The following is a 15,524-nucleotide window of genomic DNA, read 5'->3' on the forward strand; positions in this document are numbered from 1 at the left end:
GCTCGCACAGGGTGCGACTCGGCCCTTACCAACCGAAAAAGGGGAGAGAGAGAGAGAGAGAGAGAGAGAGAGAGAGAGAGGCTTACAGCTCATGAAAATCAATGGCCAAGCTGCCAAAGGCTGAATTATTATCCACGTGGCACCCCGAGATAGTACATACTATAGTTAGATGTTTGCATTATTTAACTGCTAGCTAGCCAAGTTTTGAGCGTTCTTCTGGCATGCAACCCTCGCGTAATCTTGCTTATGTGCCACGACGACTTCCCCTGGCAGCCTTACGACCCGGTGATGCCGTGGTTGCGCCCTCCCAGTCCTTCACACCCTATTGCTATTACTCATGTTTCCCAAGTGCTTGCCCGGGAGATGGCAGAGGCCATTGTTGCCCTTTGGCCCAATCCTCCCTCATCTCCCCAAGAGAGGGCAACTGGAGGAAAGGCAGATGTTGGCTATACTAAGCCCACAGCTGCCACACGACTTCTTTGATGCTCTTCGAGCTAGATCCCCGTAAGTTCCACCTTGGCGCTTTATTTTCTTGCCTTTGATACTATTTGTGTATGTGTCCTTATGGAAGCAATAATTTTGTGAGAGCATATTTTTTCACAAGGGTTCAATGTGTATAAAATCTCTGGAATCGACAGTTGCTTCTTCTGCAATGGACAGATTCTCACAATAATTCCCACATTGTGACTTACCTCAACATCATGAGCTTCTATGAGGGAGGCATTGCATTCCTAGCTAGGTACGATTGGGGCAGGGGACCGCCGGCCCGGTGCCCTTGCATGCACAAGAAGTTTTGGACAGATTCTCACAATAATTCCCACATTGTGACTTACCTCAAGTTTCAACATCATGAGCCTCTGTGAGGGAGGCACTGCATACCTAGCTAGGTACGATTGAGGGCAAGGGACCACCGGCCCCCCCAAGGGATCGCCGGCTCGGTGGGGGGGGCCGGTGGCCCCTTGCCCCCAATCGTACCTAGCTAGGTATGCGGTGCCCCACCGGGCCGGCGGTCCCCTGCCCCCAAATCGTACCTAGCTAGGTATGGGTGCTTCCCACCGGGCTGGCGGTCCCCTGCCCCAATCATGCCTAGCTAGTATGCGGTACCTCCCGAGCAGAAGCTCATCATGTTATGCATTGTATGCAAAACACTGAAAAAGACTCCGTTTTCTGATATGAGAAAAGTTCGAAATTTTCTTGTGAATTGAGATCCATGCAAAGAATTTATCACATCTTCCATTTTCGGAGGGATGACTGACAAGGCTTTGGATTGAGGATGTATCCTTTTCAAGCTCCAGTACTTACCCATAGCTCTTCACCCTTAGAGAAATCTAATCCCTTCACCTTCGATGTCTAGGTATGCAACCCTTAGCCGCTAAACTTATCTATTGATTTTTGACCCATAGCGGTGCACCCAAAGCGTAAGTGAAGAGAAGTAAGGTCCTACCGTGGTTTCACAAGGACATGTGTGATTCTTGCAAGACTAGGATGACAAACTTATCACCATAAAGAATAAAAAGTATACCTTTTGAAAGAGCTATGAAATGGAATAGTAGAAGTATGTCCCTACGATTTAAAAAAAATCATTATCGTAGCGAATCTAAGATGATGCCCAGCTATCAAAAGCAATCGCTGCTAATGGAAAGTTCTTCTGCCGACGCAGTCCTCAACACCAAGCTAGGCAAAGGGAGCGGAAGCGCAAGAGGGAGGGAGAGAGCATGGCATGAAGCTAAGCAGTAGGGCGCTCACGTGGACGAGGGCCTGGGAAGAGGTTGAAAGATTTTTTTTATAGAACTGGTAAAACGGCATCGCCTTAGGCGGCGGCATGGCCCCTCTTACCCTTAAGCTCTAGTGTTGTCCGACTATCATAACATCTCTTGCCCACCCTCTCAAATGCACCTATATTGCCTCCCCGCTCTCCTTGCCTAAGTTTTGCTCTGTGCTCGTGCCCTTTGCTAGTTGAGAAAACATCCGCCTACTCATATGCTCTAGATTTGTCACTTTCTGTACCTACCGCATTTGCAACTCACCATAGCTACCACCCTGTCCCCACCTTGCTTTGATCACATGCTTACCACCGTACCAACTTACCCTTTCTTGTTAAGAATGGCTTCTACTCGTCACAACCATGGAGCAAAAGTACCTGGTAGTAGCACATTAGATAATGGGGATGGAGTTGCAGAATCTGTGGCAGTTTGGGAGGGAAAAGTACCCAACAACCAACTGTATGTAGCAAGGCCGTGTGGAAGGAAGCACAATGCCTTCAGGCTATGGCTATACAGGCAGAGAGAGGATTGTTACCATATACTTGTGGTAGTGATGTGTGTGAACACACTAGGACCGCTGGGGCATTTTTTCCCTCTTTAGGAGGTTTTTTCCCCCGTGCATTGTATATACGCCCATCACTCTAGGGCTATTTCTCTTTCCATTGCACACTAAGTAATTCACTCTCTATTGTGTGCCTTGAGCTTCCTTCGTCTTCTCCAAGCTGTGTGTGTTTCTCTGCAACCCTAATTCCAACAATTGGTATCAGAGCAGGTCACCTCCTCCCGGGCTTAGTCGCCAGCTGCTCCAGCACACGCCCGCTCACTTTCTCCGATTTCAGTGAGCTTTGGTGAGCGTTCCCAGGTCGACAAATTTTAATTTGGGCTCATTTCGGCCTCCGTTTCCACTACAGACACTAGTACTACACAGGCTATTTCGTCATTTTGTGCAGAATTTTTGTCAGTGCCGATTTCTCGTAACAGGTGCCTTATAGTCTTCTACGGTTTGTGCTATATAGCACAGGTTGTTAACGCTCCATTTCTCCTATTTTCGGGCAGTTCTCACATCAAGTGCAGCATTTAACATGGCTGACAATAATGGCACAGATGTGTTCAAGATGTTTGCTGCTGAGGACAGGTTGGATGGGGACAACTACCCTATGTGGGCTTATATGATGCAACATGTTCTTGTGTCAAAGGGTGTCTGGAACATTGTGCAGGGCATTGATGTACGCCCTGGTTCTGAGGATGTAGGCAATGTTGAGGATGTTGCAGGTCTTGCTGCAAGGATTGCAGCTGTTCGAGTTGTTTTGCCTACGGTAGAACAAGGTCGTTGGGATGTTAAGGATGTGCAGGCTCATGCATTGATTGCGTTGTCTGTGAAGCACACCATTGTTCTCACATCCGTTCGCCAAAATCTGCAAAACAGGCTTGGGATATTCTAGAAAGTATTTATGCAAGCTGTAATGAGGCTAAAATTGCTTTGCTGCGTAAAGAGCTGGAGTCGAAGATTATGCATGAGGAAGATGATATGGACACTTTCCTTGCTAGTGTCAAGGATATCAATGAGCAGCTTATTTCTGCAGGTAAAGTCATTTCAGACAGTTGCCTTGTGCAGACTGTTCTTGATGCCTTACCAGATTCCTACCAGACTTTTGCTAGTACTTGGAGACTAATGACCGAAGGAAATCCTGAAGTTGTCAAGTTTGATGCATTATGCACATTGCTATTGCAAGAGTCACGTTCTAGAAAAAACAAGATTAGGTAGCGTGCAGTTGAACAGGCTTTTATTGCTTCTCAAAGAAGGGGTGGTAACAGTAATGCAACCACTTCTTATGGTTCTGCGTGAGTGGCAAAACTTCTTTTCCTAATGCTTCTGCTGGAAGCACTTCGTCTGGCCATTCTAGTGATAAGGGAAAAAAGAAGATGCGATGCCATTATTGTAAAGCTAATGATCACCTGATCAAGTCGTGTCCTAAGTTGACGGCCAAAGAGGCTAGGAAGAAAGAGGGTGGTTCCACTGCAAATGCTGGTTCCACTACAAATGCAACCATTGTTGAGTCTTCTGTGAAAGAAGACTGTGATGCTGATCTTGATGCAGATTGGGCTTTTAGCTCAGAGTGCACTTACAATCCTAATGTCCATGATGCATGCTTGTCAGTTGCTGCAGATTCACATGTGTGGTATTTCGACAGTGGTTCTACAAAGCACATTACCTCACATCGTGAATTGTTTACCTCTCTCGAGTCTGTCCCTCATGGGAATTCGGTCACTCGTGCCAACAATGCCTCTTATCCAGTTCAGGGAGTTGGAAAGATTGTGCTTACTGCTGCAAATGGCAGTTCCTTCACACTTGTTGATGCACTTTATGTACCTGGGATCAAGAAGAATCTCTTGTCTGTATCCGCACTTGCTAGACTTGGACTTGTAGTCAAATTTGTGGATGACAGATGTACAGTTCATGATCTCAGTTTTGGTGATGAAATTGTTACATCAGGCCTTTTGTGCTGTGGACTGTATAAGCTCACTTTGTATGACAAGTGTGGACAAAATTTTGCAAATGGTGTTGCAGATTCAAGGGCTATTTCAGATGCAAAACTTTGGCATGCACGTTTTGGTCATCTGAATTTTGCCAGTTTGCTGCGTTGGAGAAATCTGATATGGTTGCTTCTTTGCTGCCTCTTGAAGCGCCTGTCAAACATATTTGTGAAGGCTCTATTTTGGGTAAGATGCAGTGTTCTAAGTTTCCAAAGGATGGTTCAGTTCGGGCCACATGCAGGTTGCAGCTTGTGCATAGTGATGTTTGTGGGCCCATGCAAACTCCGTCCTTGGGCAATTACCTGTACTTCGTGACTTTCATTGATAATTACTCCAGGTATGGATGCGTATTTCTGCTTAAAGCGAAGTCCGAAGTTTTTATGTGCTTCAAACAATTTCTGGCTATGGCTGAAAATGTCTCGAAATGTACTATAGGAACCCTCCGTTCCGATCGAGGGGGGGAGTATATGTCTCATGAATTTAATGCATTTCTGGATAGTCGTGGGATAAAACACCAATCTATAGTGCCTTATACACCTCAGCAAAATGGTATTGCTGAGAGGAAAAACAGGTGACTGACGTAAATGGCACAATGTATGGTCAAAAGTGAAGCTTTGCCGCATTGTTTTTGGCTTGAGGCCATCATGTGTGCCACTTATGTACTTAACAGGTGTCCTACGAAATCTTTGCAGTCTATTACTCCATATGAAGAATGGCATGACACAAAGCCTTCTATTGAGCACATGCGTGTTTTTGGCTGTTTGGCATATGCTTTGGTGCCACAAGTGCAGCGAAGAAAATTCGATGATAAGGCTGTCAAATGTATTTTTGTTGGTTATAGTGCTGAAAGCAAAGGTTACAGGTTGTATCATCCACAAAAAAAACGTATTATGGTTTCACGGGATGTAGTGTTTGTGGAAGATTCTATTCATCCCTTGCTGTCATGTACTAGAGACAGTAATGTAAGCTCACAGGACATTTATGACACTTTGTTGCCTCTTTTAAGTGGTGGAAATGCGAATGTAGGTTCCAATGAGGCAAATGTACAGCCTATGGGGGTTTCTAAAAATGTTTTAGATCAGCCTATTACTGATGCAGATGTACATGATGTACTTGATGAGGAAAGGGCTAAAAATGAGTAGACTAGAGGTATGTCAAAATGGCTGGTGCACACTTTGCGTGATAGTAAATTGGATGCACCTTTGTCTAGTCGTACTCGTTCAGGCTATCGCCATGCATCTTATGCATCAGATTGTTGTGCTTTGGCTGTGTCTAGTTTACATGATGTTAAGGAGCCTCTGTCCTTTAATGAAGCACAGAATTCAAAAAATTGGATGGCTGCCATGCAATCAGAATATGATGCACTTATAGAAAATGACACATGGACTTTATGTGATTTGCCTCCTCGCAAAAAGTCCATTGGTACGAAGTGGGTTTACAAGTTGAAACACAAGCCGGATGGTGAAATCGATCACCATAAGGCTCGACTTGTTGCAAAGGGTTATGCACAGCAAAAATCCATAGATTATGAAGAGACTTTTGCTCCCACTTGTCGTATGACTACTGTTTGTTTTCTATGTGCATTAGCAACTCATTTTGGTTGGGATGTACATCAATCAAACATTGTTCCTGCTTTCTTGAATGGTGACATATTTGAGGAAGATTATGTAACGCAGCCTCGCGGTTTTGTCATAAAAGGACAAGAGGACAAAGTGTGCAGCTGTAAGAAGGCTTTGTATGGGTTGAAGCAATCTCTTCGTGCTTGGTATGAGAAAGCTGACACTCATTTGGTGAAACGAGGTTTTCGTAACAGTCCAATAGAAAGCACATTGTATGTAAAGCGTGAGGGTGATGTACTTCTCATTGTGGTTCTTTATGTCGATGATTTGCTGATCACTGGACCAAATGAGAGACATATTGTTGAATTCAAGGCTGATTTGAATGCTACTTTCAAGATGAAAGATTTGGGGCTGTTGCATCATTACTTGGGTATACAGTTTAAGCAGTGTGATGGTTGTATTGCCTTGTGTCAGAAAAGTTACATAGAGACATTGCTATGTAAGTTTGGACTTGAGGATTGCAAACCTATTGCCACTCCCATGGAAACAGGTTTGAAGTTGAGTCTACATGATGCTGGCGATCCTGCTGATGTCACTCTTTACCAAACTGTTGTTGGCTGCCTCATTTATGTATGCAACACGAGGCCAGATATTTAGTTTGCAGTCTCACAGGTCCGCACATTCATGCATAGCCCAGGGTCTAAGCATTGGCAAGTTGTCAAGAGGATTTTCCGCTACCTTAGTGGCACTTTACATCTTGGCTTGTTTTATCCCAAGGGGGAATCATTGCCGCCAGACTTACATGCTTTTTCGGACTCAGATTGGGCTGGTTGTTTTGACACATGAGTGTCCACAAGTGGTTTTTGTTTCATGCTTGGCAGTTCATGTATATCATGGTTGAGCAAGAAGAAACCTACTGTGGCCACTTTGAGTTGTGAGGCTGAGTACAGGGCAGTGTTCACAGCTACGGTTGAGTGTGTATGGCTCAGACGCCTTATGGCTTATTTGGGTGTTGGACAGGACACTGCCAACACTATCTACACTGACAATCAGAGCGCATTGGCAATTGCGAGGAACCCAGTTTTTCATGCTCGCACAAAGCACATTGAGGTGCATTACCACTATGTCAGGGAGAGGCTCTTAGCAGGAGAGATCAGCTTGGCTTATGTGCCAACACAGGACAACCTTGCAGATCTTTTCACAAAGGCATTGTCTCGTGAGAAGCTTGAAGCTTTCCACAAAGCTTTGGGCTTACTCTCCTTTGTGGACTGATCATGTCCTCAGGGCATGGCACTTCCCTTTAGTCATGTGCCAGCTCTCGTTCACCGCATCACTCCAGGGGGGGATTTGTTACCATATACTTGTGGTAGTGACGTGTGTGAACACACTAGGACCTTCGGGGCATTTTTTCCCTCTTTAGGAGGTTTTTTCCCCCGTGCATTGTATATATGCCCATCACTGTAGGGCTATCTATCTTTCCATTGCACACTAAGTAATACACTCTCTATTGTGTGCCTTGAGCTTCCTTCGTCTTCTCCAAGCTGTGTGTGTTTCTCTGCAACCCTAATTCCAACAAGGATCCGATACCAAGGGAATAGTGGATAATAAGAGGGGAATAGTGGTGTCAACCTTATCTTTAAAGGCCATCTTATCAGTTTAAGGTCAAATTAAAATTCTCCCAATGGCACTGGCATGACTGTGGCGCTGCTCTAAATTCTTGTGGGCTCTGATTCTCCCAACTTACCCTTGCTTGTTAAGAATGGCCTCTATTACCCTCAAGCTCTTTGCTCTTGGAAAATTTCTCTCTCTCTCTCTCTCTCTCTCTCTCTCTCTCTCTCTCTCTCTCTCTCTCTCTCTCTCTCTCTCTCTCTCTCTCTCTCTCTCGCGCGCGCGCGCGCGCGTGCTTATCAAGCATGAGAGAGAGAGAGAGCGGTATTGTATGTGTTTGAAATTCATAATATGGACAACATGAAAACCTTTATGCAGCAACCTAAACAAAAGTCATCACAACATATTTTCAAACTAACTTTGCACTAACATATATAGAGTAGGTGATATTTCCCATGTGAAAAAATATAACATGCGTAGAAACTTAAGATTTATACACTCAAAAGCGTAGCCTACGACATTCCCTGCTACATTATCGAACCACCCATGGCCCACGATGTAAAACACATCTACCAATCACTGGAGGAAGAGATCCTAAGACAAAAACACGTAGGAACCAAGCACCGAGACTAAGATTCTGAGCAAACAAGCATTAATTGGATGGTTATGCCTAACTATGCAATGGTGACACGTGCTCTGAATCCTCTCTGAATAGCAACTTGAATGTAGCACAGCAAGCTCGGATCATATGAAGCATGATATATACCCACCATTAAGAATTCTGGGTAATATTGTGATCTATAGCCAAACAAAAATCTATTAGTGTAGATAGATATTTTGATACACAAAAGCTATTACTTTACTATATCAACATCAACATTGTTACCTTGCTACATCCAAGTCCTCGAGTAGATGAATCACCTGCATGGCTGTGATTGGACCCCTCCATAATGGTGGATCTAATACATAATCATTGACTGTGAGATTTAAATTCTTTACAGTATCGAAATATCACAAACACACATATACAATATTTTACCTCGGACGTGTCGAGGTCGTCTCCCTAGTGTGTAAGTCACAGAGGCGTTAGGATCCATCTTCATTCATACATATACATATACATAAAGGATTAGAAATTCATCAAAAAGCACATGAATCATAAATCTCTCAACACTAAATATACCTCAATCAATTGTTTCAGCAAATATACCTTGCTTGAGGCTACACCATGTTTCATAAGAAGATACTAAGCTTATAAATGACAAAGAAATAGTTGCGAGAGTTACCGTGATTTTTTATTGGATGAAACATATCCAGCCACGTTAAACACCATTGCAAGGGGGTGGCAAGGGGTAGGGCAATTGCAACACCTCTTTGTAGACAATGTTAGAAGTGTATGTTCTTTGATCTACATGTCTACTAATGCTTGTTAAGTGACTATCACCAGCCACAACCTTGATGGCAGAAGAGGATCTCATGCGAGACATTGCCACATACAATTGACCATGGGTGAAAACAGGTGTTGCGAGATACAATCCAAGAACTCCCAATGTTTGGCCTTGCACCTTGTTGATTTTCATCCCAAAAGCACAATGTAGGGGAAATTGGCGGCGTCTCAAATCAAAAGGGAGACCTTCTTTAGATCCCATGAGAAAATCAATCCTTGGAATGAACACTGCATTTCCTGCATGTGACCCTGTAATGATTTCTGCTTCAATCACTTTGTTGTGGAATTGCTTACAAATCAAGCATGTACCATTACAAAGACCACTTCTTGGATCCAAATTGTGAAGCAACATAACTGGAGCATTTTGTTTCAAATGTAAAACATGCGGTGGAAAACCTCCCCAAAGATCTAAACTATTTACAAACTCACTTGTGAATAAAATGCTATCACAATTTGATTCACACACTAAGTCTGCACTAACATATTCCTTATAAGTACCAGGAAATTGCTGCAAGCCCAAATTGTTTATAGTATCCACCTCCTTGTTCCGTGGAGCCAAAATTGCTCTATCCTTGAAAAAGGTTGCATGGCAAGTCTGTGTTTCAAGGTCTCTATATATGCAAGAAACCAATGCTTGCAAATTATTTTGTGGTAGCATCATGCAGGCCGGAAGGGCCACATTATCAAGTATGTCCCCATCACAAACATTGCCATTACCAATATCAAGTGTCCATTGCACAAACTCTCTTTCAATAACATTACTTAAACAATTGACCACTCGCATATTCTGTATTAGATGCATGATTTCTGTACGTTGCCAAATGTATGAGTGGCACAAAGATGCATTAACAATGTCTTCTCTTCCCCCTTTACACACAACAGGTAATATCTGTCTGAAATCACCACCAAGGAGGAGAACCTTTCCACCAAACAACATGTCATTTTTCATGAAATCTCTTAGTGTCTTATCAAGAGCCTCAAAAGCGTGTCTATGAGCCATGGGGGCTTCATCCCATATGATCAGTGAACTCATTCGCAACAGCTCAACAAGCTGGCTATTTACTTTAATGTTACATGTGGACTCAAAAGTTATATCAATAGGGGTCTTGAATCTACAGTGTGCAGTCCTTTCGTTGTCAAGAAGCTGTGCTGCAATCCTGGATGATGCACATGCCAAAGCAACTTTGGACTCTCCGCATATCCAAGAGAGCAATGCATTGTAAAGATAAGTCTTTCCCGTTCTACCTGGCCCATCCAAGAAAAAAACAGTCCCTCTGCTCATGCCAGCTGCTTGTAAAACCCGATTGTAAGCTTCCCTTTTCCCAACATTGAAAGATGATTCCATTCGAGCAGACAATACTCTTTGTTCCTCTCTGTTATACATGAACTCTTCAGCAAGCACTCCATGCTCACTCATAATTTGCAAGGTGTGATCCACCTGGGGCATTCCAGAATAATCCGCGAGCCTCTTTCCATAGTGTTGAAGCATTGTCTCTAAGTTTGACAAAGCTTGGTTTTGTGCCATGTGTTCACAGATATTCGCATCATTTGTGCGAACCCTCATATGATATACCTGGTCCTCAGAAAGCTCCTTACAGAAGCGATTCCACAATGCACCAGGATGTATTGGTTCACAAAAAACCAAAATGACTACAAACAGTAGGCGCAATTGTTGCCATGTTTGTTGAAAAGAAGCTTCTTCCAAACAAAGAAACCATTCATCATCAACTTGTAGTAATCCTGGTGCATTACATGTTTCTTTAAATGTGTCATATACTCTTCCATTGAAGGTTCTAATATCCTCAAAAGACTTACATCCTTTGAACATGTTGAGTAACATACGCAAATAGTACAAATCTCCAGCATTGGGAACAAAGTGGTACATTCTTCCAATCTGTCTTCGAGTCCATGTTCTACTTGCTGGCTTCCAAACCCACTTTGTTGGGAAGTCTATGTACAACAAATCATTGGCCTCTGGATATTGTTGATTTGCAACAAACCACACAGTGAGTGTTGTCTTTTTGCTGACCTCTCCCTCCACCACACTCTGTACAGTCGCTCTGTCGCTAAAGATGACTTGATTTTGATGAGGCAAGTGAACTTGGAGCCGTTGTATGTCAGGTTTCTCTTGATGCATGTGAAACCCAAGTATACGCCAGATAGCCTCAGATGCTGATACATATCGAGCATTAAGATAGTTTGTAACTTCATTTAGAATCCCTTCACTATCTTGTAGAACAACAGTGGCCCTATCATGTCCCTTATACATATACTTGTAGAGATATTTCACAGCGGATATAGTGGAGCAAACCACCACATTGATATGTGCATTGTACCTTATTGACAAAGATGAATTGTATGGAACAATCCATTTATTACTCATTTGCACTTTATTACAAACAGTGTAATTTCCATCATCCCTCCTCATGTACGTTGGGTATCCATCCCTAGCCATAGTAGTCGATGCACTAAAGCTTCGAGGATATTTAAACCTTCACTTTCCATCTTTCATACATGGAGCATTCTTATTCAAGTTTCAACACGGGCCATGCACATTACACCGACTGATAACATCATACAACTGTGGAAACATTACTTTATCAGGAAGCTCTGCACACACAATCTTATCATAATGCAATGTCTCTGTTGGCTTATGCTCAGATGCAAGTATCAATAGAATGTGAGCATGAGGAAGGCCTCTCTTTTGGAACTCAATCATAGAAATGTGTCCAATGACCTTACCAAAAATAGCTCTCTTAATCAGCAAGCCCATCAAATCCTTGAACTTATGGTACAAAACACGGGCAGTAAGATCAGGACGATCATTGGATGTCTATCCAGGCAGTAATGCATCTTGTATCTCCTTTCATCCAGGATTGCATGTGAATGTAATGAAGAGATCAGATTTTCCTCTCTTGCGTACAACTGCCATGGCATCTTGGTACAGCTGGTGCATATAGCAATGGCCACCAACATATGAAGAAGGCAATACAACCCTTCTTCCAACATTAGCACCCAATAACAGTTCTCTATCATCCCTTGTTCCATCTCTTTCTCGAACCATATCTATCAAGCCTTGATACACCTCACTGCGAAGTTCACTTTGATGATTACGGACCCACAAAAGCCTCAACTCCTCCATACAACTATATGCATCAACAATATATTGTTGCAGTAGCCTACCACCACGTAAAAGACATTGTGTCGTGTCATCTCTAATTTGCAATCTATACTTGTAGAAATATACTTTGTAGTTCCATTTACTCGCTCTCTGCTTACTTTTGCTCTGTTCACTTGGGGTATGTAAGGATTCCAACCTTCTTCACCATTTGGAAATAGCAACACATATAATAGAGGCATGTATGACCTATGGCAAGTTGAGATTCTTTTTAGACCACCACCCAAAAGATTCAACACAATATCACGATGGCCAATGTTGCTCTCTTCAATTTGACCAGGCATGATTGCAGCAACTTCCACACTCGTTGGAGCAACATATTTCCATCCATTTGTACACTTCTCAGTAATGACCATCCTAATCTCCCGAATATTGGAAGTTTGGACCATTGTAGCAAACCCCCTAGAATCTTGAACATACGGATTTACTCGATGCATCATCGATTGCAAGCTTTCCAAAACATCTGGTTTGAGTTTAGAAACATGACTCATCTTTTTCCAACTCATTCTCAGTGTCAAAAAAATACAACTGAGCAAAGCGAGGGATTTGACCTAATCGCTCTTCTGGCATCAATTGACCAATTTTATGATAAATAGATCCATTCACCTTGAAGGTATAGATTCCTTTTCTTTGGCAGAGAGATTCATCTATATGAGCTCCCAAAGAAGAAGATGCCAACACACTATTGTATGCTCTGATATGTTTCAAGAATTTTCTACTTCTAGTATTACATTTCTAATGAAAAGTGTATTCTTCACAACATAGGCAACTTGGATTTTGCATGTTCCTTTTGTGGTGCTTTAGCTTGGAAAACAGAAGCAAGAAAAAGTGTCTCAACTTTGGAGTAATCTCCCTCTCTGGAGACAATTACAGGCTTGTCAAGAACATCTCCATTATTGGCTTCCAAATTGTCTTCCACTTCAATCCCTACATAACTTTGCGAGAAAATCGACTCGTTATCTACATCCAATGCAATCCTTCCCTGAGAAAATTCATTGCATCGATTCACGTTTATCAAATGCTGGCAATCTTCCAAGCGAGGCACATCAATCTCACCCAGAGAACGTCGAACTCTATCTTGCGCTGCTGCACGTCGCGTAGCTCAAGAGGCTTGACATATCCTACTATGTCTTGCAGTCCAGAATACAACACCTTTGGAACAATAGCCATCTGTCCAAAAAAGAACTCTTATAAGTACTCACAGATATATACAGGTTAGTATCTAGAGAATTAAGAAGAGAGTATGGAGAAGAAAGGATTTCCCAAATATGTCTATCTTTCTTTGAGGGAGTCGGTGAGAAGAGGCTTGCCAACCCATATGGTAAATGTCTATATACTTCTATATCTGTCTCTCTATATCTCATCTAACTACTACTAAGGATATATTTGGGGGAGCGAGTCCATCAGATTAGCCCATTGATGATTGCCGGTTAAGGCCTGAGGTTCAACCGGCAATTTTCCACTGCGGTTACAACGCGCCAGTCTGCACGTCAACCGGATTCTCGCAGTTGATGCAGATGTGCCGAGTTAACCCATTATTGACCATTGGAAACCTTTTCTCAAGACGGATTCAAAGGTGCATCCAAATGAGCCCCGAAGTGCTTCATTATGAAGAGTTACGATGGTGGACAGGTCCCCATTTGAGTTGGTAGAGTTGCATTGAGGCTTGGATTGTTGTGTACATTCCGTTTACGCAATCAAAAGCAAATACCACATTGGCAATGGTGTGCATGTGATTACATTGGGAGAGACACTCTCGCTTTACATCTTCCAAAAATATCCCAGAGCTTCTTGACCCTACCCCAATTGGGCATATCTGGCAATCAATGCATTCAAAGAGACGGCATCCTATATAGGAAGCTCTCACCCACTTTTTGTGCTTTATGAAGTGCTTCACATTTGTCATACCTAGAAAGAAGTCAGACATTGCACACACCTAGAATACTTTGTGTATGTGTGTGTGTGTGTGTGTGTGTGTGTGTGTGTGTGTGTGTGTGTGTGTGTGTGTGTGTGTGAGAGAGAGAGAGAGAGAGGGAGAGAGGGAGAGAGAGATTCACTGCTACATAACTTGAGAGAGAGAGAGAGGGAGAGAGAGAGATTCACTGCAACATAACTTGAGAGAGAGAGAGAGGGAGAGAGAGAGTTTCACTGCAACATAACTTGAGAGAGAGAGAGAGAGAGAGAGAGAGAGAGAGAGAGAGAGAGAGAGAGAGAGAGAGAGAGAGAGAGAGAGAGAGAGAGAGAGAGAGAGAGAGAGAGAGAGAGAGAGAGGGCAACCGGGGGCGGGGAACGGGAGTGTGACCCAAAAGACACAGTGGCAACAAAAATACTACAATTATGGAAATCCTCTGAGCATGTAGTATCCAAAGAAGACAACCAAGAGTCGTGAGAAAATTGGTATCCACTACATACATAAGCCTCTAGCAAAATGTAGTCAATATCCCCAAAGCCACCAAAATATAGATCCACTAAGCCTATAAATGGGAAAGAAGTGAGTATGTATTTTGGAGATCCTCTGAGAATGTAGTATCCAAAGAAGACAACCAAGAGTCGTGAGTAAATTGGTATCCACTACATACATAAGCCTCCCCCAAAATGTAGTCAATATCCCAAAAGCCACCAAAATATAGATCCGCTAAGCCTATAAATGCGAAATAAGTGAGTATTACTATCGATTACATAATTCACTTCTTTCAAGGGTTGCCCTGCTTTGAATTGGATGGAACATCTCCAACGGCATTAATCCCCTTCTTGGGCCAATGGGTCGTTACCAATGCATGGATCTTGTTTGAGATATATCTAACTTCGGAGACACCTGTAGTATGTTGTACTGCTACAGCGGTCAATTTGTTGCTCGTACTTCGTAATTCAGGCACAATGATTTTGAAATCCATGCTATCCTTGTGACAAAGGGACCTCTCCAAGAGCCTCATGATTTTTGCCTGGTTGCTTTCTATGCGAGAAAGTTGTCCTTGAACTGAGCTCTGCTGCTGCAAAATACCATTGATCTGTAGCTGCATCCACTCCTCTAGACGATGAAGATAAACCCCTTGCTCATATTGTGAATGGCTCAACCAGTGAATGCTCTCTCTATGGGAAACCTGTGATGCCTCCGCTCTCTCACATGAGGCTTGAATTTTGGAGCATACTGTGTAGATGATACCTAGTCCATCTACAATTTGCTTCTTTGCAGGTCCATCCCCACCTCGGGCAACACGCTTGGCATTTCGTAAATTGTTGCTTGGGTCTCTCTCTGGGGTAGAAAATGTCACCTCCGAAGACTCTCCTCTAGAGGTAAGCATGTGCTCCATTACTGTAAGAAAGAATAAGATATATATTTAGCACCGGGTTATACATGTTTTTCTCTCTATCTATTTCCCTCTCTATTTTCCCCCTATCCACCTCTCTATACCTCCCTCTCTATGGCGCTAGGT

At 43.0% G+C, this 15,524-nt stretch overlaps 1 pseudogene; it reads left to right on the plus strand.

Annotated features, from left to right (window-relative positions):
• The first annotated feature begins 221 nt into the window (after window positions 1-221).
• Window positions 222-15,524, plus strand: part of LOC147425525 (uncharacterized) — an 85,810-nt pseudogene continuing 70,507 nt past the window's right edge.

This window comes from Adiantum capillus-veneris, chromosome 25 (genome assembly GCF_014529385.1).
Source record: "Adiantum capillus-veneris isolate H3 chromosome 25, ASM1452938v2, whole genome shotgun sequence".
NCBI lineage: Eukaryota > Viridiplantae > Streptophyta > Polypodiopsida > Polypodiales > Pteridaceae > Adiantum > Adiantum capillus-veneris.